We start from the raw sequence: 26,349 nt of genomic DNA, 5'->3' as shown, positions 1-26,349 counted from the left end.
GGAGGTCCCCACCGCTAGCTTTTCTTGGTCTATATACTCTAGTTACAGCCTGGTGGCAGGAGAGGCAGGACACCCAGTGAGGGCCTGGTGGACCTCCTTACTCTTTTTCTGTGAAGGACACCTACAACAGACAAACCCAGCTGTCACTGCAACCTGGCAGGGTGCATCTCTTCCAAGGGAGAGGATCTGAACACTCTCCCAGATGGATCTGAAATCCTGGACAAGTCCCAAATGATTAGGAATATTCTCAGGGTCACACACCCAAACAAAGGCAAAGCAAAACTTCACTCCTGATCCAAAGGGAGTACTCAGAAATGCATGTGCACACAGGCTAGGAAGAACACTTGGTTTTTATTTTAAGGTAGGTGGTGACTGTGTCTTTTCTCCATTGGCTGGGGTCTGACCTCACGGGAGGTTTTGATTGGCTAGTTAAAAAGCATCAGAGCAAATGAAGAGAAGGAAACCAGGAAGGGCTCCTTAAGTCACTCTCTATAACAAAGGCTTTGACAGGCTGGGGAGGGATTAAAATATGTGCAGAAAAATCTTACGAGGTGGGGGATATAAAAAGACTGAATTCTTTGTCACAAACGCCACAGTTTTACAGTATTTGATAGGAGGCTAGTGTTTAACATTTCTATACCTCATCCCTGTGCAGGCTGAGCTTTACTGGCTATGAGTACATGAAGCTGTGACCCCATTGTTTTAGGGTCTGCAACAAATAAATTGTTTCCTTAGACTCTGGATTGGTTTGTAGTTCAAAGACAAGCTCCAGGAAAAGAGCTGTTTCTGCTCCCAACAATCTGTGACCCCAGGAGCAGTAGGAGACACTATTCAGACTGAAAGCTTTGGAAGCTGTAAAAACATTGTAGGATACAGAACTAGGTCAAGGATGACAATACACAAGGTCTAAGTTCAGCACTCTGGAAGTAAGAGTATTGCTGTGAGTTCCAGGGCAGACTAAGACGCAAAGGGAAACACTGTTTCAAGTCAACCAAAGCAATCAGGAGGGCTTTTCCCCACAGTCCCAGTCTAGAGGTTAAAGCAGGAGAATCGAGTAGGGAGTGGTGGCCACGTCTGAGAGGCAGAGGCAGGCAGATTCATAAAGGCTGTGAGTTTGAGGCCAGCATGGTCTATAAAGTGAGTCAGGACAGCAAAGGCTACACAGAGAAACCCTGTCTTGATAAAACCAAAACAAAAGGATTTAGGGGGAGGCGGGGTTGGAGAGATGGCTCAGCAGTTAAGAGCACTGGCTGTCCTTCCAGAGGACCTGGGTTCAATTCCCAGCATCCTCATGGCAGCTCACAACTATCTATGACTCCATTCCAGGGGATCTGACACCCTCACACAGGCATACATGCAGACAAAACATCAATGCACATTCAAATAAATCACTTAAAAAAAAAAAAAAAAAAAAAAAAGGAACCCTGGCTACATGTCAGCTTGAATCCCGACCTTGCCTCAAAATTTAAAAACATTTTTCAGCTTACATAGCTTATTTACCCAGGGTACAGTTATGACACAGGTATTACACCAATGACACAGTCCGTCACTCATAAGGATTATGGTTACGTCAATCACAGGCTGGCTGTGAGGATGAATTACTCCCTTCTGGCCAGGGTGAAAGGCTGCAGGGTCATGGAGAGTCTACTCAGCCCCCTCCTACTTAGGAGGGCCAATTTCCCAGGTCAATGCAGGCCGTCTTGGGCTTTAGCCGTGGCTCTGGCGGTCTTCTGCAGCTGCTGAGTGCCTTCACGGTGATTATAAAGAGTCAAAAACAGCAGGGCTGTGACTGCAGCCACTTGCCAGTGAAAGGGTTGTGTCACTGCCATTTCCCCTGCTCAAAATAACATTTCTGTTGACAGTTTGCAGGTTAGTTTTTTTGAAGTGGGGACTCGTGGCCCAGGCTGGCCTCTTGCAGAGGGTCACCCTGAAGTCTTGATGATGATCCCGACTCCATCTCCTAAGTGCTAACCTGACAGGCACAGCCACCCATGGCTGGCTCTATAGGCATTTTTCAGACAACTGTGAATTTCCTCTAGTAACTCCTAAGAGAACAGATACCTGTTGTAAACAACAGATAAAGATGGGATCACAGGAAATAGAAGCTGGAGGGATTCACCCTTGATAGAGCTTTATTAGGGAGAGCTACCAGCTCGCAGACAGCAGCAGCCATGTGGGGTCTGAGGTGGGAGTGTGTAAGTCAAGAGAGCCACTAAGTACCGCCATGGGGACCCTGAAGGGAAAGAGACACAGTTCAGTTCCAGAGAACAGTGGGAGAAGGTGTTGCTTTTGTCCGTTTAATTCAAGGGTGTCTGGGCATCATCAGAGGGGCTGGGCTTGCAGCTGTAGGGGTGTGGAGAGAACAGAACTCTGGAAGAGCTGTCAGGTCCCAGCAGCTCTGCAGCTGACCTTGAGAGACTGCAGGGGGGCTCCCCTGGTTTGGGGAGCGGGAGCAGTGGTTAGAGGGTCTGGGTTGACACTATCCGCTGCGCACTCCTTTGCAATCCCCTTTGTTTTGTGGCTTTTCCTATACACTTTCCTGAGACTGGGGCTCAGGTGGTGCTGGCTGGCCTCGACCCCTGCAGTGTAGCACAGGATGGCCTGATCCTCCTGCCTCCACTTCCCCAAGAGCTGGGATTACAGGCATAAGTGGCCATATTTACATTTGGTGCTGGGGAATCCAACCCAGAGCTTCAGGCTAGTTAAGCAAGCACTCTACTGCCTGGATTACAGGCCCAGCCCAGCCCCCGTGTCTTTTCTAAGAACAATCCTGAACCTTTGCCTTTAGGAGCCTGAGCTGTGCTGCCAGTGCTGACTGAGGGCATTCTTGTCAGAGGACCTCCGACCTTAGAGGTCATTTCCCTTCGTTACCTTTCACCATTAGCATCTCCATTCAGAGAAATGCGCTAAGTCTCTTCCCTCTATTTCTTGAGGTGAATTGGATACCTGGTTTGCCATCTGTCCTGTGCCCGACCCAGTCCTTTTTCCCGATACCTGCAGCGTAGACTAAGGATGCAGAGGGACTGGATCCACACTGGAGGTGGTAAAGACTTTATAATCCCAAGAGAGGACCTGAAGCAGACTTGGAAGGAGGATGGTTATACAGTCACAGATCCTACACAGAGAGGGGTTAAGTCATGGCAGACAGGGTCTAGGGGGAGGTCCTAGAATCGACCAAGTGGCAGAAGATAAGAATGAGGGCCAAAAGCAGCATGTGGTGATGTGGGCCTCTAATCCCATCAGGGAAGTGCCTGTGAGTGTTCTCAGCTCTCCTGTGGTGAAAGGGCAGGCAGAGAGGAGCTAGCCTGGCATACGCAAAGGAGAGCAAAAGACCCTGCCTCAAGAAAAGCTTGAAGGCCAGCTCTGATGCCCAGGGAAGCTCTGTGGCCCTGCACACATGTACCATGTCATGTGTGCCCTGTCCCCCCTGCCCCAGACACACGCAGAGATTAAAAAGAATGAGAATGAGCAGAGATTCTGAGGGAGAGCCTTTAATGGCATTTTATGGTCTCCATGAAATGGAGAGCCATGCAAGATAGAGAGCAAAGAACTCACTATGTCCCCAGAGAACTCCTGACGGAGCTACCCCCACCTTTGGGTGTGCAGGCACACAGGGCTGAGCTACCAGCTCCCTTTACATGGTTCGGCAGGAGAAGCTTCCCGCATACCAGGGCGGCGCTCCGCCAGCTGTGCTTGTTCCTCAGTCCTAATGCCCTCCTTTAAATGTTCTTTCACATTCATTTCCTTTATGTGTGTGGGCATGCAGGCCTCAGTGCACATGTGGAGATCAGAGGACAGCTTGTTCTAAAATGTGAGTTTTGGAGATAGAACGCTACCCACTGAGCCATCCTTCTGGCTCCTAGTATCCTTTCTTAATGACAACCCCTCCTCTTTGTTTCTAGGAGGCTTATTGGTGCAACAGAGTGTGACCAAGTCATCATCCCAGGACCTGACTCCTGTGGTCAAGTCTGTTGACAGCCCCCTACCAAGAGGATCTCCACTGAAAGAGGAGAATTCCCAATAGTCTCCGAGTTTCTTTCATCTATTTCTCAAGGTGAGTTAAGACATTTGGCTTATCATCTGTCCTATGTCCTCACAACCCCTTTCCTAGACACCTGTACTTATTAAGGATGCAGATGTTGAAGGTGGGATGGTAAAGATCTTACGGCCCCTGGAGGAGACCAGAAGGGAACTTGGAAGGAAGATGGTTCTACAGTCACAGATCCCACCCAGAGAGGGCGGTGCCCCGTGGCTAGGCAGGGCCAGGGGTAAGCAGCAAGTCTGCATGAAGCAGCAGGACACAGGTTGGCGGGAGAAAGCTCACTGTGCAGATGTGCACATGCAGTCTCAGCACTCAGGAGCCTGATGCAGGAGAGTCACGCGTTCAAGGTAAGTAGGCTACGTGGAAAGTTGCAGAGTAACCTGGGCTCTTAAAACAAAGAAGTAGAATGTGGGGGAAGTCTGAGGAAGTCTCTTTTCTGGCATTTCTGAGGGAAAAGCAAACCTGGGTACAGCAAGGTGCTCAGCATTGGCAAATTGGAATAGTTCCATGGGGTTGGGTACAGGAGTTGTGGCCAGTTGCCTGATATCTGGCATTGGGTCAATTAGGGGAGGAAAAAGCTGGCTTGAGTATGAGACTTCAATTAAGAAGTTGTTGGGAATACAGACTCAGGATTGCTTGGTTTGTTCAGGATGGCCGCGCCCCTGGTCGAGAGCGCTTTGTGGCCCCAAACAATGACTACCCGAAAAGCATCCACCTCCCCCAAGCCTTCAAGCTTTGGGAAATATCAAAACATCCTAAGATACAGAAAGTAAGTTGGGTGTGGCCATAGACACCTGAAAACTCAGCACTCTGGAGGCCAGGACAGGAGAATTGCTGCAACTCAGCTGGGTTACAAAGTGAGACCCCCATCTCAAAATAAAAAAATAAAAAAACAGAGCTGTGCATGGTGGCACATGCCTATAATCCCAGCACTCTGGAAGCTGTGACAGTATGCCTGCCCATGAGTCCAAAGCCAGGCTGGTTGATTTGGTAGTCTCAGGTCATCCACGAAGACCTAAAAAAACAAAAACACAAAAGGGAGGGGGAGAAATTTGTTAACAAAAGTTAGCGGGCATGCAGTTCAGTGTTTGCCCACACTACTGTGGAAGGCTCAGTGAGGGCGCCTTTACTTGTTTTCTGTTGGTTTGCCTGTCTGATATCTTGAGGTCATGTCTCATAGTCTTAGCCAAGCCTGGATAGAAGTTACTGTGTAAGCCATAGGCTATGGCCTCAAATATAAGAAAATCCTTCTGCCTCAGCCTCCTAAGTGCTGAGATTTCAGAGGTGAGGTACCACATCAAGCTAGGATTTCAAGTTTGAGGCCACTCTGGGCTAGAGATTGAGACTCTGTTTCCAAGGCTATCACCACCCTGTCCCTTGCCTGCAATTAACTAATATGCAGAAATACCACAGAAAGAGGCTAGAAAAGCAAGCACAGGGGACAAACCCAACTGAGGAGGATTCTTTCCAGCTGTCACTTCACCTGAAAAAGCTAAGGTACCATTGTCCTGTAGCCCCAGGTACTCAGGACACTGAGACAGGAGGATCACTTGAGCTCAGGGATTTGAAAGTAGCCTGAGCAACATAAGACACCATCTCTAAAAAATTTTCATTAAAAAAAAGTCAAATATGAGCTGGTTACAGTGGTGCATGCTTGTAATCCCATCACTCAGGGAGGCAGAGGCAGGAGGATCTCTGTGAATTTGAGGCCAGCCTAGTCTACAAAGGGAATCCAGGATAGTCAAGGCTACACAAAGAAACCCTGTCTCAAAAAAACAAACAAACAAACAAAAAACACGTCAAATGTGGTACCCTTAGGAGGCTTGAGCATGAGGACTGCTGAGTGCAAAACCAGTTGCAGCTAAGAAGGAAAATCCCAGGCTAACCTTGTCTACACTATGAGACCCTGTCTCAAAAACAGAGTGCCAGGGATGTGGCTTAGTTGGAAACGTGCTTAACCAGTGTGCAGGAAACCCTGGCTTCAGTCTCCAGCACCCCAATAAGCCAGATAAGATGATGCATCCTGACATCATAGCCCTCAGGAGCTAGGAGCTGGGGGATAGGGAGCTCAAAGTCCTCCTTGCCTACACAGCAAGTTCCAGGCTGGCAGGGACCATCAACAAAGAAACACAGAATCAACCTACATACCAAGATAATACTGAGCAAAAAGTACAGTGCTGGAGGTATGGCCATATTTCAAGATCTCTTACTAAGCCACAGTAGCAAAACAGCATGGCACCTGCCCAAAACAAACACTTAGCTAATAGACTAGAGACCCAGGCACAAGCCTACATGGTCAGTTGCCCGAGTTTTGATAAAGGTGCCTAAAAACACACTGGAGAAAAGACGGTCTCTTTTGACAGTGTTAGGGAAAACACGTAGACAAGTAAAACTAGAACTACAGCTTCTCTCCCTGTATAAAACCAACTCAAAAGTCAAGCCAAGAGCCTAATGAAAGATAAACTCTGAAACTCTTAAGAAGTAGGACACACACTATAAGACATAGGCAAGAACTTTCTGAAAAGAACTTCAATAACTCAGAAATGCTGCTTACAACTAACAGGATTCCATAAAACTAAAAGGTATCTACCACCAAAAGCAACAACTGATTGTAGACCCAGCCTGAAGAATGGGGGGTGGGGAGGGATCTTTGCAGACTATACATCTGACCTGGGATCCAGAGCTACAATATATACAATTAATCCAAACACCATCAATGAATGTATGAATGAAATGAACAGCCAGGTCTGAAAAGATACATGCAGCAAATAAACTTGAAAAGTATCAAACCTCCTTAACCATCAAAGAAAAAGGAATTAAAACTGCATCGAAAGGCTATGGGGAGAGCTTAGTAGAGTGACTGCCTAACATCCAGGAGTCCCTGGTCTCCACTGAAATCTACGTGAATAAGTAACGGCCACAGGAACTGGCTAATGCCCACCTTGTCCACCCCCATCATAACCACAATGTAGATTTCCTTCACAGCACAGTGAGGACAAAGCAATGACAGTCAGCATTCTGTGCATATCCACATGTTTTGTTTACAGTGTCTGCAGTCCCCTCTAAATCCTCAACAACACATACCCTCATATGGGTCCTTCTGCCTACAGCCCTGTAGCCTGGAGATCAGCCCTCTCAAGCTAGAGATGTGACTGGGTGGTGCAGGACTTCCTAGCATGCGCGAGGCCCTGGCTTTAGCCTCCAGCACAAGGTCAGCTCTCTAAATTACTACAAGTCAGTAGTGCCAAAAGAAAACTCAAATAGCTACTATCACTAACCACCATGAGAGCTTGGATATTTAAATATGGTCACTAACTGCTATGCATAGGTACTATCAATTGTAAAACCTCATTTATTCAGGGAGTTAGGGCCAATAAACATATGTAATATATAAGGTATCATATAGTGAATTTGCTTATTTGATAGTAAAGAAATTAAGGGTTTTTTTGTTTGTTTTGTTTTTTTAACACCAGGACCCAATATTTTAATGCCTCACATTCTTTCATTTCTTTAACAGTTCTGGGCACTTTGCAGTAACTCTTGCTATTCCTTGGGTCACATCTTACATGGTGATTTCCATAGTTACCTATCAATCCTGTCAAGCTCTGAGGTCTCAGTGTTAGCACAGAGGCAACCACATTGTTATGAGGACTGTTTGTCTTAATTTAGGGCCACAAAACTGTCAGGTGGCAGGCTTTTGGCAAAGCCTGGCTAAAATGTACCTAGCTATGCATAATGGTACATCCTTTAATAAATGCACTTGGGAGGTAAAGGTAGGGGGACTGCCCTGTTTGAGGTCACCAGGGGCTACATAGCAACACTGAGGCCAGCTGAGCTACATGATAAGTGGTCACACTCTTGCCAAGTTCCCTCTTCCTGTTGACACTGGTCTCTGTGATCCCTGTTACACAGTGAATACTACATGACTTTGAGTTCAAAAGATACCATGGTAGATATCTTGTTCCTCTCATCTCTCTTTTAAGGCAAGGGGAAAAAAAAATCACACTGAATTTCGGAGACCCTGAGTAAATAAATATGTTATGGGTAATTTGTGACACAGGAAGAATAGATAAACAAGTTAAACCATATCTTAAGCATCATGTTGGGGAGGGGACTGGCCAGTAAAATTTTTGTTTACTTGCTACCAAGCAACACTTGTGATGTCATTGGGATTAGAACCCTCACTGGGTAGATCCTTACCTACATAGTGACAGTTAGCTTGGGTTCAGCTTGACTTAGCAGGTGAGCATACCTACTTTTGCTCTCTCTTCCTTTTTTAGATTTGGTGATGCTGGGGGTCCAGCCAAAGCCTTGCCTAACCTAGACAAGCAGTGGACTACTGAGCCACACACCCCACACTTCTACTGCGGTTCCTTTTCAAACATTTTTCTTCCTTTCGGTTTCCTGGCACAAGCTATCACTCCATAGCGTAGGCTGGTCTAGAACACACAGTATGGTCCGGACTGGCCTCCTAAGTCAGTGATCCTTCTGTCTCCCAAGAGCTGGGATTACAGGAGTGTACCACCACACCTGGCTTGCCTTCTTAATTCCTCAAAGGCAAATAACTTAAGGATCCTCACTGAAACTTACTCTTGCTATTCCTTGGGTCAACTAAGACACCTCACATGTCATTTTCCACAGTTAACTGCCAGTATGAGAGGGCTGCTCCAATGTCAATCCTTTCAGCTTTGAAAGGATCGCCTTTCAATGGCAGTACAAGAGGCAAAGGATATAGTATTTCAAGTGTTGTTAAAACAAAAAAGCCAAAACCATAAATTTTTCATGTAACTACACAAATCTTCTGGCAAAGCTCTAACATGAACACCTAGTTAGGCATAAGGCTGTTCTCCTAGTACATATGAAAGAAGGGTTCAAAGGCAAACCCCAGGTACATCCCAAGTTTAAGGCTAGCTGGGCTAACGGACACCCGGCTTATAGATAAATAAATAATAGAGGAGCCTGGGCATGGCGTCTCCGCCCTGTAACTGCAGCAGTGTGAAGCAATGACGAGGAACAGCACTCATGTACGTCCTGTTCACAGCAAGACATCTCAAAAGTACGTGAGAAAAAAAAATTCCTTACACTTTTCAGTGCCATTATAACAGTGGGTCCTCAAATAATATAATTCTTGGCCAGGGTTTAGAAATGTTTGTTATATTCACGCGCACGCTGGTGAATAAGGATGGAGTTTCACTTAACCTGTGCGACGGTCCTTCATTTGGGAAGGAGCTCTGGATGTTACCTAACTTGCAGGTCCCAAGTGCATTAAATACACCGGCGTATTTACAGCAGGTTCTCGGGAACTCGTACCCCGTTGTGATTTCCTTTGGTGAGCTCTGATCCTTTAGTCCTGGCTCCTAGGAGATTTGGTTCAAATTAACGTGCACCAATTCTTTCCTTCAGATCGATTTTACCCTTACTGTCAAGTGAGGGTTAACCGTCAAGTCAGCGAATAGTTTTTTGTTTTGGTTTTTTTGTTGTTGTTTTTTTAAACTTCGAGGTGAGCTGGAAACACACCCTCCAACACGCTTCGCGCGGTCCTTAGCTAGAGCCACAGCGGCAGCTACTTATATTCATATCCTGGTCCTCCATGAACATCATCAAGGGCCGGGTCGGACGGGATTAGTCGGTAACGGGCGAGAGGGTGCACAGTTCCCGAAGCATCACTGTATCTGAGGCCCCAGAGGCAGGCGCTGTCCGTTAGTAACGCCCACTGCGCGTGGGATGCAGGGACAGTCCGCAGGCGCACCGCGCTCGGCTCCACCAGGCACCCGTAGGGTTAGGCTGGGCGGAGAACCGGACGTATCCCCTCCCCCGAGCGGAAGTTCCACATTGGCTTCTTACTCCTGGTGGAGCGGGAACTTCCGCCGGCTCCGCCCTCTTCCACTTCCGGTAGGGAAGAATGGGTTGGTCCCGCTAGGTCGAAAACTGCCTAGAAGGTTTTAGTGGTGACGTTTTTTGGGGCGGCAACCAAGGGTCTCATTAGACCGTATGGCCGTGGACTCTGACCTCACCTCCTGCTGCCTTTGCAGACTGGCTTTCAGAGAGCCTAACCCCCTTTGACCATGACACCTTATTTCAGTTATTCTGCTCTGGCCAAAAGTAAGCGCTGTGTCTGGAATGCCCTCCTATCTTCTATTCCCGAACAGTACACATCCATGTAATATAAACTGAAGAGCCACCTGGGTTTGATTCTTTTGTCTTACTCAGACGTCATGAAAAGGGAGCCTAGTATGGTGGCCTCTGTCATTAATCCCAGCACTTGGAAGTGAAAGCAAGGATGTCAAGAGTTACAGATCATTCTGGGGTGTATAGCCTATTTCATAAGAGCCTAGGCTACATTCCACCTAGTTTCAGAAAGAGGGAGGGATGAAAGAAGGAAAGAGAGGAGAGAAGAGAAAATGAAAAAATGAAATGGTGAGTAGGTGAGAAGTCACTGGTATGCTGTTTTCTAGTTGACCTGGACCTCAAAAGTTCAAAATATTATGATCTAGACAGAACTAAGCCCTGAAGTTCATAAGTTTATGGTTCTAGGCCCTGACCCCTATACTCTACTCTTCGTATTATCACCTCAAGCCTGCCATATTTATTACAGAAATTAAATAGAGCAAAAGATTTGTGGGCTTGTTGTTGTAAAAGGATGGTAGCAGCCTACTGCCTCTCAACAGCAAACCAAATGAGGTATCAGTGTTTGTGATCTGAACATATGGGAAGTAAAGACAGGCTAGGGAAGAGGTCATCAACTACACAATCAGGCTAGGGCCATCCTGGGCTAGACGAAACGCTATCTGAAAAAGCCAAGCCAAACAGGTTACTTATATATCTGAAAGGGTATGTGTTGCAAGGGGATTATAGCAATCATGGTGTAGTCCATAATGCAACTGAAGGATTGAGTTTGTACCAAAGTCCTAGGAATCTGGGGGAGGGGAGTACCATCCTCCTCTGGCCCTGGTGAAAAAATGGCTTCAGGTCATCTAGAGTTTACTCCAGCCTGTCTTGTTTAGCAGTGGTGCTTTCTGAGGCCAGAGCAGGCTGTCTAGCTTGATCTTCAGCCATGCTTGCAGCCATCTTCTGCAGCTGCTGGCGTGTCCTTACCGTGACATTAGTGTTGAGAGCATCCGAGCTTCCATGCGGCAGTGCCTCTGGTCAACAGTAAGGCTCTGCTCGACTGGCAGCTCCCACTCCACAGAGATGCCTTGCTCTGTTGGTGTGTTTGAGAGCCAGTGTCGTGTAACGTAGGCTGGCCGGCAGCAGACAGAAACCTTGAAATCTTCATCCTCTGGTGTGCTTCTCCCAAGTACTGGATTAACATACAAAGCTATAAGGAATGTGTAAACAGATTTTCGTAGATAAGTAATTTCTGCCTGATGGCACAGGCTACCAGCAGAGGCCCTCTACCATCTTACATGTACTTCATATATGTAGTTTCACCAACAGAGAAAATCCTTCCATTCCCTGGGCACATCGACTGACACTCATTGTCCAATTGTGATCTACTAACTTAACCTAGAAGCTATAACATGAAAAGTATAATATCTAAAACAGTCTTGTAAGGACTATATGACATCCGAGATTTACACAACATAAGGGGAAACTGATAACACATGAGCAGAAGATAACCTTACAAATCAGACACAGCAGTGAACTCCTTCAGAATGCTGGGAAGAAAAGAGATCCTGAGTGGCATTTCAGTGATGCAAGTAAAACCAGGGTTTAGGGGCTGGGAGAATGGTTCACTGACTAAGAACATTTGCAGCGTAAGCAGGAAAACATGAGATCAAATCTGCAGCGCCAATGTGAAAGCCAGGCATGGGTACACATGCTTGGAAATAAAGCAAAGAGGAACAAAAACAAAAATAGTGAGCTTCAGATTTAATGAAAGGGCCTCTTTAAAAAAAAAAAAGAGGTGGAAAAGCCATGAAGAATGACACACAGTGTCCTACTCTGGCCACACAACATGCATGGAAATGAGAGTATGCATGGGAACACGACACACGTACAAGACAGAGAAACAGAATAAACCAAGTTTTCACGCTCAGTAAGCAAACACTATACAAACTAGGCAACAGGACCAGAGAGACGGCTCAGTGGGTAAGGAAGCTTGCTGCCAGGCCTGATCACCTGAGTTGAGTTTCTAGGACCCAAGCTTAAGAACCATCCTCTACAGGTTCTCTTCTGACCTCCAGATGTGTACTGTGGCTTGTGTCCACACATAACACAGAAGTTATAAAAATCATTTTTAAAATAAAAAATGGGGATTGGGACAGATGTAAGATACTTAATGAAATTTCAAATACTTTTTCCTAGAAGGCTTGTTGGTCTGTGTGGACAATAGGGACCAATGTCCTAGGACCTCTGACCTTTGCGGTTAAGTCCATTACTGGACCTCACCGAGAAGATCTCCCCTGCAGTAGATTTCTCCAAAGCCTCTGTGTTCCCAGCACCTATATCTTGAGGTGAGTTACGCACTTAGATTAACATGTGTCCTAGGTGCGAGCACTGCCTTTCCTGCATACTTCTGCAAGTACACTAAGGATGGAAACGTCAAAAAGTGGGAGATCCTTGCAGCAGCAGGATCTACTCAAAGAGGGGGTTGCCATGCAGGCAGAAAAGTTCCAGGCTGAATCAAAAAAAGGGGTCCAAAAGCAATGTGTGGTAGCGTGGGTCAAGAATTTTAACTCTTGGCATCTTCAGGCAACGGACCAAGTCCAGGACAGCCTGGGAAAGAGAGACTGTTCCACATAGCACTTTCAGACAAAGGGAATGGGGAAGATTGGAGGGATGGCGTAAAGCACATAAAGTCCTTTCACAGTGAGCTTGAGGAACAGAGTCTGGATACCGAAAACACAGAAAACCGAGGGAGTCCCAGAGGCCCGCACCTCTGTGGTGGGAGAGCAGAAAAGAGAGGCTGTCTGGAAAGTTGTATGCTTCTAGCCTAAGTGACATGTTGCAGAAGAGAGTCCGACTCCGAAAAGCTGGTCAGTGGGGGCCAACACCATCTCCAGTCCTGTGGCCTCCATTAGAGGTACCTGGCATGCATTTGTCACCACACAGAGTTTATGAAAATAGGATGAGATTCTAAAGCAGCCGCGCAGGATGTACCTACAGGGTGGGAATAACACATTTTGCACGATAAGGGTCTTGAGAATGAAAGCACTGGTAAGTGTGTCAGCAAGAGCCTTCATTCACTGACGATGATATTGCTGGGCCAAGATGTTTGTTGGTGACAGTACTGCATCTTTCTCCCAGGAGGCTCATGGGTGTGCACAGCCAGTAGAAACTAGGCCATCAGGTCCTAGGACCTCTGACCTCCTCCCATTGGAGAGGACCGCCCCCTCCTCCCGTTGGAGCTTCCCTGCAGGAGGACACTTCTACAAGGCCTCCAAGTTACCCCCCTATTTCCTGAGGTGAGTACGATACCTGGACTGTCATCTGTCCCATGTCCTCTATTCCCCGCTCCCTTCCTAGACACCTGCAAGAGGCCTGCGGTTACAGATGTTGGAGGTGGGATGGGAAAGACCTTTCAGCCCCAGCAGGGGAACCAAGAAGGCCTGGGAGGAAGAGGGTTCTAAACTTACAGATTTCACACATAGAAGGAGTGTTCCTGTGCTGGGCAGGGAAAGAACACTTGGTTCGGTCAGGAGGTGTGGAAGACACTAATGAGAGACAAAGAACGAACGCGTGGTAAAATCACGAAACTGAGTGTTGGGCGCGATGTCTCGACGCTCAGGAAACTCATGGAAATTCACCATTTAGATATTAGCTTACTAGTTAGATATTAGCCTGGGAAACAGGATGTCCTGGCTGGCCTGGGCCCTCAGTAATGGGAATGGAAGGTTGAGATGGCTTAATGGGTATAGCACTTGCCAGCAAGCAGGCGATCGGAGCTTGTGTCCCGAGAACACAGCAACATTGAGTGAGGAGACCTGGGAGGCAGAGCTCTGAACATCCGGAAGCTCGTGGGACAGCTAGCCAGGAAAGTGAGGCAGAGAGAAGGTGGACTAAAAGGAGAGAGGGTGGGACCGTATCTGACGATGCCCGGTGCCCCCCAGCACGGGCATGGCCATGTTGTGCCCGTTCACAGGTGAGTGTGCGTGAGGACACACACGCGAAGACAAACGCAAGCACACATAATGACATGAGGCCGAGTAAGTGAGGATTCTGAGGGAGAGCCCTCAGTGGTCCCTCACGGCTTCATGAAAACATGTGGAATGGCCAGGGGCTCACTGTGTCACCAAGGAAGACTTGAAACTGCTGTGTCCACTGTCACCACCTTTGGGAGTACCAAGATCACAGGTCTGAGCTCCCGCGCCTCGGTGCGAGGAGGGAACTGGTGGCTTCCTTCCTGCATGCTAGGCTAGCACTCTGCCAGCTGAAATTACTCCCAGTAACACTACGCCTTCTTATATTAAAATGATTTGAATCACATGCATTGTGAGTTGTGGACCCAGCAGCTGTATTCCATCACACATACGAGTGGGCCTGAGGACAACTGGGGTCTCAGTTCTCTCTTCCCATGCGGGGCCTGAGGATCTAGATTGTTCACTCCAGTAGTTGGACTGCCAACAAAAGCCTTTCTCCACTGCACCCTTCACCCACACCTAATGTCCTTCCTAATGACAGTCCCTCATCTTGGCTCCTAGGACAGCCATTGGTTTGTGCAGCCAGTAGGGACCTAGGACATCAGGTCCCAGGACTGCTGACCCTCTGGGCCAAGTCCATTACTGCCCCCCATACCCACTGGACTTCTACAAGCCTCCTAAGTCATCTCCCCTATCTCCTGAAGTGAGTTAGACACTCAGACGGAAGATGCTCACATTGTCCTGTGTCCGACCTGAGAGGCGATTAGTCATCCTCGGTGGCTCAGAGGGGAACCCTGCTCAGAGGGAAGGAACAGAAGCATGCAGTGGTGGGGGCATGTGATCCCAGGGCTCAGCAGGCTCTGGAGAAGCATGCAGCAGTGGGGGCATGTGATCCCAGGGCTCAGCAGCTCTGGAGAAGCATGCAGCGGTGGGGGCATGTGATCCCAGGGCCCAGCAGGCTCTAGAGGGACATTAAGTTGTCCCTGATATCCTGGGAAATATATGATGGTACAGGGACCCTGTACACTCAAAACAGGAGTAAGGAGACTTCAGGGGAGATGGCTTGATGCTTGCCCGACGAGCATGAGGACCTGAGTTAGGGTCCCAAGACCCTGTGACACATTTAAAGGTTAAGGCAAACACGTCAGGATTCCTGTCAGGCCTATGGTGAGATGGTAGGCAGAGACAGGCCACTTGAAGTGACTGGATCAGCTAGCCAGCCCTGGGCAGAGGATGACTTGAGATCCTGACCCCAGAAAGGTAGAAGGAGAGGACTAACAACTGAGTCCTGTGGCCTCCACACAGACCATGGGCTTGTTACTGCATATTATGTGTTTTTGTTTTTGTGTTTGTATCTTTTTTCTGTCTCTTGTCTCTCTTCCACATACACATACAGCACAACACACAGAAAAAAGGGAGGGAGAGAGAAAGAAAGAGAGAAGGAGACAGAGAATTTTCTGCCTAGGTACGTATCTGTTCACCACATGTGTGCCTGGTCCCCGTGGAGTTTAGAGGAGGGCATCAGATTCCCTGGAAACCAGTTACAGGCTGGTATGAGCCACTTTGTGGGTGCTCAGAATGAAACCTGGGTCTTCTGCAAGAGCAGCCATGCTTCTTAACTGCTGAGCCATCTCTGCAGCTCTCCCCATATCTTTTCTTCATGGCAATCCTGCATATTTCTCTTAGGAAGCTTTTTGGTGTTCCAAGTTGATAAGGACTTCAGTGTTCAGGTCCCAGGTCCTCTGACCCTCTGAGTCCACTCCATTTCTCCCTCTTGAACCTATTGGCATTCCCTCACTCAGGAGACTTCTCCAAGCTTCCCAGGCTACTCTCCCTATTTCTTGAGGCGTGCCAGATACTTGGCATATCTTCTGTCCCTGCAGCCCCCTTTGTACATCTTTGAGATGTACAGAGATGTTAGAGATGGTATGATCAAGTTCTTACAGCAGGGGACCTGAGGGAAACTTGGAAGATGGTTATACCATCACAGATAACACCCAGAGAAGGGGCTGCTCCATGGTGGTCAGGGTCACAAGGAAGGCCCAGGTTGAATAAATTGGCAGAAGAAAAGAATGAAAGCCAAAAGCAGCGCATCTTGGTGTGGATCTGTAATCCACATTCAGGAGGCTCAGAGAAGAGATATTCAGGTGGAAGGTTGCCTGGGAAAGAAAGGATATTCCAGGCCTTGGAAAATGTGAAGGGGGTCACTGAGGATTGGTTCTGGGTTTGAGTCCCAAGAAGGTATGTAAAGGCTGAGGGGCAGAAATAGGCTATCTGGAAGTTTGTGCAGCTAGTGTGGTGAACACAACAGAGAACAAGAGACTTAGCATAAGACAAGGCAGAAGATGAGGCCTAGCACCAGGGAGTCATGGCCTCTACACTCCTGCCATGCTAAGCATCCCTTCCCTGCCCCAGACATAGCCCAGGCACAAAGAAGAAGAATGAGCAGAGAGTCTGAGGCAGAGCCTTTAAATGGCCCTTCCCAGTCTGCATAGCCAGCCATGAAGGGTGACGAACAAACCACTCTGTGGCCATAGATGAGTCTTGAACTCCAGATCCAGCTGCCGTCACCTTCAGGAAGCTAGGATTGCAGGCCTGAGCTGCTATGTGCCCTCCCTCCATGCAGTGTTGGGCTAGGCTTGCCCTTCACCAGCTGAGCTTATCCGCAGCTCTAATGGCTTTTCTTGAAAACAATTTTGAATTGCATTGATTGTATGCACACACATGACTCACCTAGGTAGATCTGAGAGCAACTTGTAGGTGTCAGTTCTCTCCTGCGACCACCAGGACTCAGGGATCTGGGTGATCCATTTAATTAAGTGGTTACACTTCTGGCAAAAGACTTTCTCTCCTGAGCTAGCTCACTGTCCCCAAATACAAATATAGTTTCTTGATAACAGCCTCACATTTTTGTTCCAAGGAGGTTCATTGGTGTCCCTAAATCAGCAGGACCCAGGACTCTGAGCCTTGGGGTCAGGTCCATTACCAGCTTCCCACCAAGAGGAGCTCCCCTGCAGGAGGAGGATTCTCCAAGCCTCCCAAATCACGTCCCTAGTTCTTGAGGGAAGTTGGACATACCGCTGTGTCCTATCCCGTATCCTCCCAATACCTTTCTTAGAAGCCAATAGTGTATTAAGAATGCAGATATTAGCCAGATGTTGTGCACGCCTTTAAGCCCAGCGCTCAGGAGGCAAAAGCAGGCCGATCCCCGTGAGTTCAAGGCCAGCCTGGGCTACAGAGGAAGTCCAGGGCAGCCAGGGCTATGTTAAACAGAGAGACCCTGTCTTGAAAAACAAAAGAACCACAACAAAAGAATGAAGATCTCAGAGGAGAGATGATAAAGACTCTAAAGCCACCGGAGTGGACATGAAGGAGGCCTGTAAGGACATGGTTATACCCGACGGACCTCACTCAAACAGGACAGAGTGAGAGGGGATCTCGGATTGTGCAAGGTGGTGGAAGAGAATAATGAGGGCCAACAGCACCATGTGAACCGGAACAGCGGAATACTCAGGCAGGAGAGATCAGGTTGAGGTCCCCTTGGGAAAACCAGGAAGTTCCATGTTAGTCTGAATTCTCAAAAACAGAGAAGAAGGGGCATTGGGGAGCTGGCTTAATGGGCAAAGTGTTTACCAACAAGTGTGAGTGTGGGCTTGAGTCCCAGGAAAGGAGGGAAAAGCTCAGTGCATAGCACATACCTGCACTCCCAGCTCCCCCACAGTACGAGGCTGGCAGAATACAGGAGGCGCTCTAGGTTCAGATAGCCTGGTCTGTGCAGCAGAGGTCAGGAGTCTCCCTCAGGAAAGGTGGACAGCGGGAACCAACCCCTGAGGACAGCGTGCGTCCTTATACCATGTGCTGTTCCATGGCATACCACCCTCATATTCCTATTTTTTCAAGACAGGGTTTCTCTGTGTAGCCCTGGATGTCCTGGCCTTGCTTTGTAGACCAGGCTAGCCTCGAACTCACAGCGATCCCCCTGCCTCTGCCTGCTGAGTGCTGGGATTAAAGGTGTGCACCACCAAGCCTGGCCAGCCCCTCAGATTCTTATGGAGAGTGTTAAATGGCATTCCTTGGTTTTCAGGTAGTCCTGTAGGATGGCCAGGATTTCAGTATGTCACTAGAGTAACATTGAACCCAAACCTGGTTCCACTCAGTTTCAGGAATGCTAGGCTGATAGGCTTGATCTAATTTGAGCCCTATATAACGTTGGGAGAGGACACTTGGCTTCCTGTATCATAAGCTTAACACTCTACCAAGCGAGGTTAGTCTTCACCCTTAATATCATTTCCTTAATTAAATCTATTTTTACTGCATTTCTCATTCTCTGTGTGCACAGCTGTGTGCGCCTGATACTATGTACACGACAAGGTATAGAAAACCGTGGATCTCGAGGATCAAATTCACATAGTCAAGCTGGGGGCCCGGGAGAGCTTTTAGCCACTAAAATACCTTGCAGGCCTCTAAGATTTTCTCTTAATGATGAAACATCCTCTCTGCTCCCAGGAGGCTCAGTGGTGTACTTGGCCAGTAGCGACCTAGGCCATCAGGTCCCAGGACCTCTGACCCTTGAGGTCAAGGCCACCTCCAGCCCCCCACCCCTTGGAGCTCCCCTGCTGGAGAATTGTAAAAGCCTCCCACACGGCTTTCCCTATTTCTTGAGGTGAGTTAGATGCTCTTGGATTATCTTCTAGCCTATATCTGTCCAGCACCTTTCTTAGACACGGGTGGTGCCTTAGAGATCCAGATGCCTGAGGTGGGCCTCACCAGGGAACAGGAAGATCTGGAAGGGAGCGGGTTACCCAGCCAGCACCACCTGCAGGTGGGGGTGGGCGCTGCCTGCCTGCAGGGACGCGGGACCAGAGGGAGGGTCGAAACATGTGGTGTGGCCTGTGGTGGTGTGGGCCTCTGATGCCATCACTCAGGGCCACACGGGGGAACGAAGAGGTCAGGGTCAGCCGTGGAAACACAGGACTCTAAGGAAGGGAATGCTGGAGAGATGGCTTAACAGACATGTGTCTGCCAACGAACATGAACCTGGGGTCGAGTCCCAAGGCCCGTGGAGGACCGGTGCGCAGCGCCCATCTGCACTCCCAGCTCCCCTACGGTAAGATGGCAGACATGCAGGAAACTAGAATTTCTAGGGGTAGATGGACTGGCACATGCAGCAGAAACTAAGAGCCTACCTCAAGAAAGGTGGACACTGAAGAAAACTCCTCAGAGCTGGTGCCATGGCACATGGCTTCAGTCCCAGCACTCGGGAGGCAGAGGCAGGCAGATCTCTGTGAGTTCTAGGCCAGCCTGGTCTACAGAGCGAGTCTAGGACAACAACAGCTGCACAGAGAGATCCTGTCTCGAAAAAGAAAGAAAAGAAAAAAAAAAAAAAGGAAAGAAAGGAAGGAAGAAGAAAGAAGAAAACTCCTCAGGAATGACCTGTGTCTCCACAAGTGCCATAGCACACGTCACCCACCCTCACAGGGAAGAACTACCTCAGATTCTCAGGCAGAGCCTTTGATGGCGTTTCTTGGTTTTAGGTAGCCATGTGGGTTGGCCAGTGGCTCAGCGTGTCCCTGAGGATGAGTTTAGACTTGAGTTCTACCTGTCTCCACAATCAGGAAGCTTGGATAGCAGGCCTGAGCACCATGTGCCCTTCAGTCGGTGCCGGGGAAGGAGCTCACGGCTTGATCCATGTTTGGCTAGCTCTCTACCAACTGGCTTTTATCGCCAAGTCCAAATGCCTTTTTTTTTTTTTTAACTTTCCATTGATTCTTTGTGAATTCCTCACTAAATTCCATTCACGTGTATGCTGTGTGTTTGTTACCTCGAGTCCCCCATGGCATTCCCAAGGTGATCGAGGGCAACTTTAGGCAGCCAGTTCCCTCCACTGTGTGGGTCCCAGGGACTAAACTCTGATCATCAGACTTGGTGGCCAAAGCCCTCATCTGCAGTGATATCCTGCCAGCCACTCACACTTCCTTAATGACAAACCCACATCTTTACTCCTAGGAGACTCACTGGTGTGCTTAGACAAAGAAACCGAGGTCTTGGGGTCCCACGACCTCCGACCCTCGGGGTCAAGTGCATTGTCCATCCTTCACCTGTCGGAGCTCTCCACATCTCCCAAGTTACATCCCTTATTTCTTGAGGTGAGTAGACACTCGGCCCGTCTTCTGTCTCATTTGCCCTCAACACCTTCCCTAGACACCTGCGGTGTACTGGTGGATGGAGATGTGAAAGCTGAGTTGATAAGGACCCTGTAGTCTCAGCAGGTGACCTGAGGGAGACCTGGAAGGAATGTGGTTCTACAGCCACTGACCCACCGAGAGAGGAGGCTTCCACCTGCCAGGCCTGGTCCTAGGGAGCCCTAAAATGGATCAAGTGGTATAAGACAAGATGGGGGTGGGGGCGAAGCAGCCTGGGGCGGTTTGGCAGGTAATCCCAACACTCCTCAAGTTCAAGTAGTCAGGTGGAAGTTAAGGTGAAAACGCTGGTTTTTCAGGCTAGGTCAACTCTCAGAAATGGGGGCAGCAGCGGAGTTAGATTAATGCACTAAGCGGCCGTCAAACAAACTCTAGGACCTGATGTGAGTCCCAGGAACACATGCAAAGGCCTGGCAGGCAGGAGGGAGACATCAGTACCCACATAGTCCTCTGACAAGAAAGCATGCAGACAGAGGAGACTGTCTGGAGACTCATGGGATTGTGGTCCTGGTGCACACAGTGGAGAAGAAACCCTGCACCTAAAAAGTAAGCAGTGAGGACCAACACTTGGAAGATGTCTTGCACTCTCCATGTGCCTACTACTGCACGCCACACATCACCACCCTTCGTCAGACACACACAAAGGTTAAAGAGAGGAATGAGCAGAGCTTCTGAGAGAGTGAGAGCTTTTCATACCATTTCATGGTCTCACTAACTGTGTAGCATGACCATCATTGGTGACTTTGAACTCCTGATTCAGCTGCTTTCATGTTCAGGAGTTGTAGCGAGAATTTTGTAATTTTGCTTTCTTTAAAATAACACAGAAATATTATGGGACTATGTTTTTTTTTTAATCCCATGTGTGGGGATATGGGGCTGCTCTGCAGCAGCTGATTATGATTTGCCTCATGCTCTGGCAGAGGTGTGCTTTTGCTAGCTGCAATTGTGTGACATTTGGAATTCTGGAGACTTTTGAGAGGTGTATAAATGCTAGAGCCCCTATAGCCTGGTTGGTGGCTGGATTCTGTTGGTTGCAATTTAAGTAGTTGTGCACAAAGAAGAAACAAGGAGAAGGAGAGGAAGAAGGAAGAATAAGGAAAGAAGAAAGAAGGAGGAGGTAGAGGAAGAAACAGAAGAAGAGAAAGAAAGAAAAAAATAAATAAAGAAGAAAGAAAAAGAGAAGTTAAGATCAAACTTGCCCCAAGGAACTTGATGCCTGTAACCAGCAGGAATTAGTCTAGTGCTAACCTTGCCCCCTATCTACTCTTAGGGGCTTGGAAGGGTGCAAGAAATAGGAATGCACAAAGTAGCAAATTCCCGCTGCAAGGAGTGCTAAAACCACAAGCCTTATCCACTCTCTGCTCTTTGTTTGGCATTGGGGAGAGGACCTATGGCTTGCAGAAAGCTTGTACAGCACTCCACCAACTCTATCTCACTCTTCATATCCTTTCTCTTGTTAGACCATCTTAGTTCCATTTATTAGTTATTCTGTGCTATGGTACTATGTGTCCAGGGTCCTGTGTACAACTTTCAGGGTCAGAACAGACTCCTTCCACTGTGTAGATTCTGAGATGGAACTCAAATGGTTTGGCTGGTGGCAAGTGCGTTCATTAGGTAAGCCGTCAGGCTTGTCCCTGAGACCTCCCCTTAACGACAAGCCTTTCTCTCTTGGCCTAGGAGGCTCATTGGTGCACCCGGCCAGCAGAGCACTACATTGCCAGGTTTCCGGCCCTCTGCCTTGTAGTCCAGTCTTCTGGCAGCCTCCACCAACTGGAGTTCCCTCTCTGAGCCTTCTAAGTTCCTGCCCCTACCTTTTGAGGTGAGTGAAACTTTTGGTTTCTCTTTTGTCCTATATCCTCTTAGCCCCTTTCCTAGCTAACTGAAAAGAACCGAAGGACATAGAGAACAAGAAACACTGCTTCAAAGCATGCGTCTGGCCAGGACCACACAAGAGGGGGGGCTTGGTACGCTTCATCCTCACTCACAAATGCACACATAATAAAAATGGCGTGCGGGTATTGGAAGGGAGGAACCTTTAATGCCACTTCATCTTCTCCTGTAGCCGAGTAGGATGGCCAAGGATGTCTCTTACTATGACACTGAACTTCTTAGCTCCCTGCAGCTTTGTTGTTGTTTCAACAAAGGGTCTCACTACGTAATCCCTGGCTGTCCAGGAACTCAGAGAGATCTGCCTGTCTCTGCCTCCCAAGTGTTGGGATAAAAGGTGTGTGCCACTGTCTCTGACTTCTGAGTGCACATTGGGGATGTTGGGATTTCAAGCCTGGCCTCCAGGGGCCCTTTACACCGTGGAGGGGAGGGAAGTCATGGTTTCATGTACGTTATGCTAACATTCCCACTCTATGAATTTATTCGGCAATCCAAAATAAGTTCTTTTGTTAAAATATGTTTTTATTGCCCTGTGTGGGTGTGTGTACATGCATGCATGCATACTATACAGTTTGGGATGTCAGAGAGCACTCATTTTCCTCCTGTCACTATGGAAACCCACCTCGGTCCCTCAGAGAGGAGTCTGGTTTTGACACAAACACTTTTATTTCTGAGCCACCCTGCTAACTCTTAACAGTCTCTCATCTTTGCTCCTAGGAGTTTTATTGGTGAGGTCAGCCTATAGGGACCAAGGTCACCAGGTCCCAAGATCGCTGACCGTAAGGGTCAAGTTTCCTCCCCAGTTGAGAATTCCTCACATCTCTTACACTACTTCCTCTAACTCTTGAGGTAAGTTGGACACTTGGTTTGTCCACTGTCCTGTGCCTCCATTGCCCCCTTTCCAGAGGCCTGCAGTATGTTAAGGATGCAGGTGTCTGAGGTGGGGATCTGGAGGTCTGGAAGGAGCCTAACAGCAGCTCCACCCAGGAGGGTGTTTAATCCATGCCAGCCAGGGTCAGGCGGGTCCCAGGCTGGAAAAGGCGTCAGAATGAGGACAAAAAGCAGTGTGTGGTATAGGCTTGCAATCCCAATACTCAGGCTCCTCAGGTTTGACTTTAGCCTGGGAAACAAAGGCTATTCCGGGACTAGTCTGGGCTGTCAGCAACAGCAGCGTAAGTGGAATTATGGGAGAGCTTTGGGAATAATCTTTACTGGCATTTTTTGTTTGTTTGTTTGTTTGGTTGGTTGGTTTGGGTTTTTTTGTTTTGTTTTGTTTTTTTAAGAAAAGTAACCCAGGCAGAGTTAGACAAGTTAGCACTGGCAAATTGTAATAATTTTGGTTGGCTTTTAGTGAAGAAATAGTTTGTTGTTACTTGTTTTTCATGACTTAGTGGAGGCAAAATATGTATTTGAGAGTGAGTGGGGAGTAAGGATATTTTGTGAATAGAGCCTCAGCTAGTTTATTTTGTGAATGAAAGACATCCTCCTGGTATAAGACTCTCTTTCAACATAGAGTCAGCTACTGTTAAGGAGGGGAGTCTTCCAAAACCTGCACGGTTTGATTTGGATAATGTCAAACATCGTAAGGTATAAAATGTTGGTTCTGTCTGGTGCTTCCTACCTGCACACCCAGCACTCTGGGGGCTGAGGTAGGAGGATTGCTTTCAGTTCTAGGCTAGCCTGAGCCACAGAGTGAGACCATGTCCCAACAAATACAACGGTGGAGAAGGAGATGGATCCTTAATTGAAATGTTTTTATATTTATTTACTGTTAGGGGTCTGCTCATACGCTGCAGCATGCTTGTGGTAGGGATCATAGGACAACTGGAGGAAATTAGTTCTTTCCGTCCACTTGTTAGTCCCAGGAATTGAACTCAGGTCGGGAGGACTGCAGCAAGAACCTTTTCCTACTTATCCATTTCACTGGTCTGCCCATGAATCCTTCAGTAAAGATCTTCCAAGCATGAAGATCTGAGACAGATGGTCAGAACTCATGTGCAGCTGCGAGGCATGATGACATGGGCTTGTTTGCCTAGGTCGGGGGTGATAAAATCAGACAAGTCCCTGTGCCTTTCTGGAAAACCAGGTCTAGCCTTCTTGGCATGTTCAAGGCCAGTGAAAGTCACTGTCTTAAAAAATAACACCAAAAAATAAATAAATGAATAAAAAATTACAAAATCACCCCCCAAAAAATCCGCCAATGGCATCTGACTAATGATGCCTAAAGTTCTCCTCTGGCATGTACATGCACACACATACACATGTGCATGCCCCTATGATGTACATGTGCTAACATGTATGCACAACACACACAGATGCCAGGCATGATAGTGCACCCTAGTAATCTCCATTCTCTTGAGTCTGGTATAGGAGGATCAATGGTTCAAAGTCATCTACAGAGCCAGATTGGGGCAGGCCAGGAACAAATGATACCCTTCTCAAAAAAGCCTGCCCTCAGAAAAGAAATGATCAGGCATAGCCTACTCAGAGCCAGGAGTGGTATATTTGGCAAGTTTTGCAAGGAAGCAATTCTTTTGGCCAGACAAAGTGTCTGCAGAGTGTCTAGCATCCACTCTGGCCTGTCTTGCTGTAGGAGAGCTGCTTTCCAGGGCCAGTGCAGGGAGCCTGAAGTGGCCACAGCTGGAACAGTGTTTTAGCCACAGCTGCTGGCCTGTCCTCATAGGGCCAGGGAGTGGGGAGGGCCACAGCACAGATGACAGGACATGTAGATCTCAGGGCTTAATGGATGCCATCTCGCCAAGCTCTTGGTTCAGTGAGAGACTCTCTAAAAAAAAAAGTGCTACTGAAGTTAACTTCTGTCCTACACACACACAAACACGGTGAGTCCACCTGTATACATACAAGCACACTTACATACACAAAATATGGGGAATATTGAGGAAGACATCCAAAGTCAACAGTTGGCTTCCCAATGTGCATGCTTCCACAAGTGTGCCCACATACGGGTGCCCACACACTACACAAATATGGCCGCAGCTGAAAAAAAACACCTGGTGTTGACCTCTTGTCTCAACACACACGAGTACACACTCACGCACACACTCTGTCTCTCTCCCACACACATACTCCAAAGTTTTTCTACTGAAGTTGCTAAGGTGATCTGAAGGAAGGGACATCGAACTTTGTGTAAAATGAAATGAAAGGTCAGGGACATTTGAGAATGTCCCATCCACTGGGGCCATATTTTCTTTCTCCTTCACTCATTTACGCCTGTAAGGCCTGCACCTGCAGACTGAGGCGGAGGATGCAGGATGTGGAGGTCAAGCCCCCCTTACAGAATGAGATTGCCTTTATAAACAAATACCAAGACCCCTTTTCTTAATAAACCCCAACAAATGGTGGGGGGAAAGGGGAGGAGAGAGAACCTCTGTGACTTCAAAGGGAAGCAATTTGACACACCATAAAGCTTAGTTGAATACTAATTTATTTCCTCAGTTCCTTAGCATTTGGATTTGGCCATCTGAAAGGCATTTGGAAAAGGCAAAGTACTGAGCCCAACCAATGTCACTTCTAGTCTCACAAATCTTTCGTCTTTGAGACAGGGTCTCACTATGTAGTTTTGGCTGACCCAGATTATAGACATGCACCATCACACTTAGTTGTTTTCTTTTTTAATACAAAACATATAACTAAATATATTTATATTATTATATAACTAAATATATATTAATTTTTGAGGCAGGATCTCACTCTGTAGTCCAGGCTGGCTTGAGCTAATGGCAATCCTTCTGCCTCAGCCCCCTGAATTTTAGGATTACAGGCATGAGCTACCTCATCTTTTGCAAATCTCTTAATGTTAAAAAGGTTTACAATGGTGAAATTCCATTCTTTGTAAAGAATAAAGTTGTGTTAATCTTTACAGGTGATGCTGAAATTTGAGCAACTGGGGTTCCCTTTTCTCTTCTTTATTTCTTCAAAGTACTTTGGCTTTTTGCCCCAAATACACAATGTTAATTTTATAGCCAACCTACAAGGACAGTAATAAATCGGTAGCCTGGATAGGTACAGGCTCCTGACCTCTTCATAATTTTACAAGGTTAGAACAGGCTGTGGCTGGAACACGTAAAAAAAGGAAATGTGGAGTTTTGTTTTGAAACTGAGTATCACTATGTAGCAT

At 47.7% G+C, this 26,349-nt stretch overlaps 2 long non-coding RNA genes across 3 annotated transcripts; one reads left to right on the top strand and one right to left on the bottom strand.

The window, feature by feature from the left end:
* Positions 1–332: 332 nt before the first annotated feature.
* LOC132648033 (uncharacterized) lies at positions 333–9,844 on the bottom strand. Its single transcript, XR_009586393.1, has 2 exons — positions 9,242–9,844; positions 333–5,057 (listed from the first exon to the last, which is right to left on the bottom strand). It is a non-coding gene; the product is annotated as an uncharacterized LOC132648033 (long non-coding RNA).
* On the top strand, positions 3,909–14,470 carry LOC132648034 (uncharacterized). 2 transcript variants are annotated; one of them, XR_009586394.1, is made up of 4 exons: positions 3,909–4,054; positions 12,350–12,498; positions 13,292–13,449; positions 14,127–14,470. It is a non-coding gene; the product is annotated as an uncharacterized LOC132648034 (long non-coding RNA). The 2 variants fall into 2 exon arrangements; XR_009586395.1 differs by lacking the exon at positions 3,909–4,054 and adding an exon at positions 9,863–9,934.
* The last annotated feature ends 11,879 nt before the right edge of the window (positions 14,471–26,349 follow it).

This window comes from Meriones unguiculatus, chromosome 15, assembly GCF_030254825.1.
Source record: "Meriones unguiculatus strain TT.TT164.6M chromosome 15, Bangor_MerUng_6.1, whole genome shotgun sequence".
In the NCBI taxonomy this organism is placed as follows: Eukaryota; Metazoa; Chordata; class Mammalia; order Rodentia; family Muridae; genus Meriones; species Meriones unguiculatus.
Note: the sequence above shows the minus strand (reverse complement) of the source record. Positions and strands in the feature narration are given on the sequence as shown.